General features: G+C 52.3%; 1 protein-coding gene across 1 annotated transcript in view; it reads left to right on the top strand.

The window, feature by feature from the left end:
• Positions 1-6,365: 6,365 nt before the first annotated feature.
• The window catches only part of SLC16A3 (solute carrier family 16 member 3), a 145,458-nt gene continuing 145,107 nt past the window's right edge, over positions 6,366-6,716 (top strand). The window contains exon 1 of the mRNA XM_075846059.1: positions 6,366-6,524. The gene's annotated coding sequence lies outside the window, so the exon portion shown is untranslated. The remainder of the gene's footprint in view (positions 6,525-6,716) is intronic.

Raw genomic sequence — 6,716 nt, 5'->3', positions numbered from 1 at the left:
AGAGTCATGTAATATTTTACCTACTAAACCTCTTCACCCCCTTTTCCTGCGCATCTCCCAATAACGACACGTGACAACCGAGGTTGGATATGAAATGGCCACAGCAGCCGTTTATTTATTTACATTATTTAAATGCAATTTAATCCGAAACATTCGGATAACTCCACCTCTAATTCACATGACCCAACATGGGTCAGAATCAGAATTAACCATAAACATTTTTTAATACTTTAACAGAGCAGGGGAAGTCCTTGAAGCCATTTTAAGACCGGATTTTCCTTTAAAGGAATAGTGTCACGAAAAAAAAAATGTTAACATCAGTTTGATTTTAGTCTTTTATTAAAAACTTTTATATTTATTTGTGTGTTTGTGTTTGACTTTTTTTTCTTTTTAGACTTTTTCTTCCCTATGGGGGCTGCCATTTTTTACTCCATTTCTGTATGTGTCGATTAACGACACATACAGACATGGAGTACGGCAGCCCCAGTCCCATAGTGAATGCGAACGGGGCCCGTCCCATCCACTATGGTGTACGCTGTCTGTGTGGGAACGGCGCATGCGCCGCTCCCACACAGTCCAAGTTGAACTGCGCGCCGTCCGGCGCCATTTTCCTGTAGACCGGAAGTCGCGGCCGGACAGTAAGATTACTACTTCCGGTCGCGGCTTCCGGATTTGTGCACATGGAGCAGCGGCAGCAGACGGAGCGGACGGACCGGAGGGAGCGGCGGCGACTGGAGCAGTTAAGTGATTTCTATGTATGTAAGTGTTTTACTGTGTGTTTACTAGTGTATGTTAACCTACTACACTGTGTGTTAGCTCAAAAAATGGCGACACACAGTGTAGGAGGTTAGACCGTTCAATCCCCTCGTTTCTCCCAGCACTAGCCAGGATAAAGGAGGGGGGGATTCTCAGAGCTCAATAGAGCGAGTGAGTTTTTCCCAATTTTGCAGCAAAAAGCAATGTGGTTGCTTTACCACATGCAATGCTGCAATTTTGGGAATTGCTCCATCTAGTGACCAGCACTGGGAAAAATTATAAATTAGAATCTAATTTATAATATTTCCTGACTCGTGAAAAAAATAAAAAAAATTAGAACAATGTTTAATCACCCACACACTAATTGTTTAACTTAAAAAAAAAATACATTTTTTGCTAACAACACATTCCCTTTAAGTTAGCCATCTGCAAACAACCACCAACTCTTTACCTCCAGCCGTAAACCAGCTCGGAGGCACCGCTCACCTCTGCAGATGGCTCCAACCACCAGAAGACCACTTCAAAGGGATAACACCCTATGAAGTCTTCAAATGATATACCTTTTTGGGGGACGCATACCCCCGATGCGACCCCCCCACCATTTTGTACTGACCAACCTCAAGGACTCCCCCCGCCACAGCGAAACAGGCCTTGACTACCTTAAGCCTGTGAGTTCCTCCAAACCACCACCGCCCTCTCAATTTCTTCTGCTAAGGCCAAGCTCCACAGATCAATTCCAACCTCGGTCAAATGCACCCCATCACTACGCCAATAGTTCCCAACCCAGATCCCAGTGACGAACACAAATGCCCCCATTCTTGGCAACGAATTGTGACACCGCCCGATTCACCTTAATGCGGACCTTGTTAACCCTCTCCACCGACCTTGCCAGGCGCCAAGCCTTCCTCGGAACTATGTCCGACCAAACAATCATCAAGGACGGATGAGACGCCCACAGACACAGCAAATCATGCTTTATATCCCGCACTAGCTCACGAAAGGGGCGTACCCATAGATCGTTCCCCCCAACATGTAACACCAAAACCTCCGGGACTCTATCCAGACGAGCATATGTTTGAAACTCGGCCAATACCCGGCTCCATAACATACCTCGAAATCCCAACGAATGTAACACCGCATCCCGATGCGGAATGCGAAGCTGGCGGCCATCCGGGCGCACGTCCGCCCGCAGTGCCCCCCAGTGCACAAAAGAATGTCCTAACAGTCAGACTAAACATGGGCGATGATCTGAAAGAAAGGACAAGAAACTCACAGAAAATCATAAGAAACAACGTACAACTCATAACAAATGAGGGCGCACGTAAGACCTAAACCTATTGGACTCCCAGCGGCCAATGCGCCGCACGCCCTCGTCATCCAACCCCCAACGCTTCCGTAGCCGCGCCAATTCTGAACGAGTGAGACGAGTAACACCCGTCCCCCACACCAACCACAGCCAAGCATTTTTTGAATACCGCATCAAATTGATACTTAGACAGAAATGCGCCATTCTCATGACGGAGCAATGGCGCCTCCGGCACCTCGCCCAGCGGCCTGAACGCACCCATGCAAGCGACCGGACACATCGTCGATCCCGGGAGAGCAAACAACACTATCCGCTTTCCTCGGCCCAACTGATCGCACCAACAACTCAAGTCTGTCCCGGTAAAGACCAACATCCGCCTGTCGCAACCCCCCAGCCTTAGCCTTACTAGGGGAGACCAACTCCCCAATTCGGAGTGCCCCAAAAACGCGAGGGAAAAAGCCAGCCTAAACAAATCTACCTCATAAGGTGAATTACAAACAGCCCCCAGCGATGCGCCCAGTGAACCAAGGAGGGCAAAAGACACAGGTCGCCTCTGATCTGCTTCGGCCCTGCCTCTACGCAATCCTTTCAAAGCTTGCTTTACTAGAAAATGCTTGGATACATCCTGGAAACCCCGTAATTTGAAACCGAACGCCAAACCAGCAACGAAACGATTCACCTTAGGCAGCGAAAACCCCGCCTCCCACGCATCACCCAACCAATACAACAATGCTACCAACCTTTCTTGCTCCGTGCAGACGTTGCCCAATACTCTTACCCAATCCTCCCATTGCTGCCAACAAGCCGAATAAGCGTTCCAAGTCGCCCTAGCCAGCGACCGTTCAATCAACCCTTCCACGGGACCGAAACCAGCTCCCATAGATGTTCCGGGCAAGCCAAGCCGGACGCATCCGCTCCCGGTGCCAATTGACGAAAACGATCCCACTGCGAGCGAGAAAGAGCATCAGCAATACAGTTGGACACCCCTGGCACATGCACCGCCACCACCCACGCGTTTAGCGACAAGCACAATAACACTAGGTGACGCAGCAACTGAACCACCGGTGGAGATGATGCCGGTAAGTTGTTAATTGCTAACACCACTCCCATGTTATCACAGTGGAAACGAACCTTTTTATCCCTGAGCCTGTCCCCCCAAATGGTCGCTGCAACCACGATGGGAAACAGCTCGAGCAGGGCCAGATTACGCGTAAGGCCACTGACCACCCAGCTGTCCGGCCAGTTCCCCGCACACCATGGACCCCCCGCATATGTGGCGAAACCCCCAGACCCCGCCGCATCAGTAAACAACTCCACGTCACTCATTTCTTGCACCGGTGACATCCACAACGATTTACCATTATACTGCCCGAGGAACTCGTCCCATACCTGCAGATCTGCCTTGTGTTTCAAACCAAGCCTCACAAAATGATGGGAAGCCCTGATACCCGCCGTCGCTGCCGCCAAGCGCCTACTAAAAATTCTACCCATTGGCATAATCCTACAGGCAAAGTTCAACTTTCCCAGCAGCGACTGGAGTTCGCGCAAAGTGATCTTTTTTACTCGGCAGGCCCGCCTCACCTCCTGCCTCAATGGTAGTAATTTATCCTCAGGCAGCCTGCACTCCATAGCGACCGAATCAATTGCGATCCCTAAAAAACAAATGGTGGAAACTGGGCCCTCAGTTTTGCCCGGCGCCAACGGAATTCCGAAATCCGACGCAACCTTCTGCAAGCAATACAATAGGTTACCACAAACAGGAGAACCGCTAGGGCCGACACACAAAAAGTCATCCAGATAATGAATCAACGAGTCCACCCCCGCTACACCCTTCGTCACCCATTCCACGAAGCTACTAAAAGCCTCAAAGTATGCGCACGAAAGAGAACACCCCATTGGAAGACACCTATCGACATAGAACCCCCCGTTCCAGAAGCAACCCAACAGCCGTTGGCTTTCTGGATGTACAGGCAGCAAACGAAAAGCCGCCTCAATGTCTGTCTTCACCAACAACGCCCCTTGTTTTCCAAGGGGGATACAACCAAATTCACAACAGGCGGCTCGACAAAAGGACCGGCCATGCGCCCCAGCGAAACTTCCTTTAACAGTTTTTCTGAAACAACCGCCGAGTGCAAATAAGCCGACTTAAGGTTACGACGCGTAACCGGAACCTCATACGGAGGAGGGGGAATAACAAAACCCAACGAAAACCCCTCAAAAATTAACTTGGCTGCATCCCTATCCGGATATTCAGTTAGATACGGTGCCATTCTTTCCACCCTCACCGGAGACCGACCCGTGGCCAACGGTGGAGGACTGAGGACCTGACTGCTTCCCTTTCCGCATACATTTTGCAGCCCCATGAGAGGAGCCATTACACTCCGAACAGACATGTTTAAATTTGCATGAGGCCCCGAACTTACACTGGCCATCATTGAACTGCCAGCAGAATCCAAGTTTTGAACCGGAACCCTGTCCGGACTGACCCAACTGACCTCCTTGGCCAACGCTCCCGGGAAAGAACTGCTTAACCGGGGCCGTAACCCTTAACCATAGCGCAATATCTTTTTGATCCCACCGAATCGCCGGTCGTACCGCTTTTCGCTGGCGAAATTGCTCATCATACCGCAACCACGCCTGCCCACCGTACGCCCTATACGCCTCCCCGATGGCATCGAAATAACAGAACAACGCCGAGCAGTTTTCCGGCGCCTTTTCTCCGATCACGCTCGCCAAAATAGCAAAAGCTTGCAAAAGTTTTGCAATAGCAAAAGTCTGCGGAATAAGCCTATACCGCCGGCGTTCTTCTTCCTCTTTTTTACTCTCATCCTGCTTGCCTTTATCCAGATTGAACTTAGCAAGCGGCAGAAGAGAAAATATCTCCACGTATTCATCTTTCCAAATACGGTCCCTCACCTCCTGCTTCAGGTGAGCACCTAACGGACCCTCAAAACAGACATACACCTCCCCCCGAGCGCGATCATCCAGCCTAATTCGATCCCCATTCTTCTGCGCCTCCGTTTGAACCGACACTGCTACTGCTTCTCTTGACACCCCCGAAACATTACCACCCAAGGACCGCGGCAAAACATCACGATGACCTTCCCATACCACCGCCGGGGACACCGCAGGAACTACAGGGGCCGCTGCCCTATCTAAACGCCCAACTAACTCGCGCAAACAACCCACCAAATCCGATAAGCCATCGCGCCCGACAACGCCACTATCAACAGCCGCAACCTCCGCGCTTGCTACCCCACCTTCACAACCCGACATGAAAATTGCTGGATACGGTAACGTGGGAGTTACACACTCACCGGGCTGCCCAGGCGCTGTATTCCCGCCAGCCGGAAAATCCTGACCGCGCTGCGTCTCGTCCAGCTCTCCATCTTCCAAATCCTCTCTTGTTGCCGCCTGGTGCTCACACCGACATCTACGACATGGGGACCCCGACATGCTGACCGAGGGGCCGGCCACCTGCCACCCGACCGTAGGGATCCAAACCTCCGACCGGACTTGTTGCCTCGACGTCGGCGTTGATCTTGTCGTCCTCCCCGACGATCTCGAGGAAGCCTGCCCCCTGGTCTGCACATAACCATGCGGAGCGGCCGTGGATTGCACACTGCATACTGCGGCTGAAGGCGGGGGTGTGATCGGGAGCCCGGCCTGCAACTCCCTGTTAGCCGCCAAGCCCCGTCGCGGCTGGGGATTCCTGCCAGGACGCAGGCCCTGCGACGCCGGGCCCGCGGGGCCATGTCTGGGCTCAGACGTTCTGGACGGGACCGCCGGGAGCGGCGGGGTGACCTGGCCTGAGCCACCGCTCCCGACGACGCCACCTGCTTTATTATAGCAGGGGCCGCAGGGATCATCTCTCCCCCTGCTGCAGTAACACTAACGCCCGTGAAGAGGGTGGGGGAAGGGGGCGCCTCTATGCCGGCTGCCGACACAGAGCGCGACGGGCCTGCCTGAGGGATCCGGGCTAGCACTGCCACTGTTTCCTCCAGCCAGCCCGGATCGTGAAACGCCGCTGCAGCCTGCAGCTGCTCAAACTTTGCGGCCAGGGAAGCCATCCTAACACTGCCACGGGAGGTAAGTAAATTAATTCTAACTGCACAGCTCAATTTGCTACCTGTTGTTCCTCCCGCTGCTTCCGGCTCAATGCCGAAAACAGCGGGAGGAACTGATAACTCCCCCCGTCCCCTCCCCTATACGTCCCCTCCTTTTCCCCAACTATCTCTTCTCCTATTGGTTCTCTTCCCTCCTATGGCAGTCATGGAGGCTTCCCCTTAAGCCCTCCGCGCTGCCGTCCAGCCTCGTCTGGATGTCGTATGCCACATAGCACTGATGATGTTGAAGTGCTGCATCACATATCAGGCCCTGACGCTGCCAGGTGTCAGGACCGAGTACGAATGGAGCTCGAATGATGAGAAAGCTGGAGGGGAGAGGAGAAGTGCTGAGATGAGTAGGTTTTTTTTTTTCTTATGTCATATGGAGAGGGGGGAATGTATGGCGCATGGCCACGGTTGTTTCACAGTTCACTCCAACTTTTCTTACTATTAAGACTGGCGTATGAAACGGCAGTTGTAATAAATTTCCCCCATAGTCTGTGAGCTCCATCACAGGGCAAAGAGAAACCTGGTATAAAACAGACGAA

The sequence above is a fragment of the Rhinoderma darwinii genome, chromosome 13 (assembly GCF_050947455.1).
Source record: "Rhinoderma darwinii isolate aRhiDar2 chromosome 13, aRhiDar2.hap1, whole genome shotgun sequence".
NCBI lineage: Eukaryota > Metazoa > Chordata > Amphibia > Anura > Rhinodermatidae > Rhinoderma > Rhinoderma darwinii.
The sequence above is the reverse complement of the archived record's forward strand: the minus strand, read 5'-3'. Positions and strand labels throughout refer to the sequence as shown.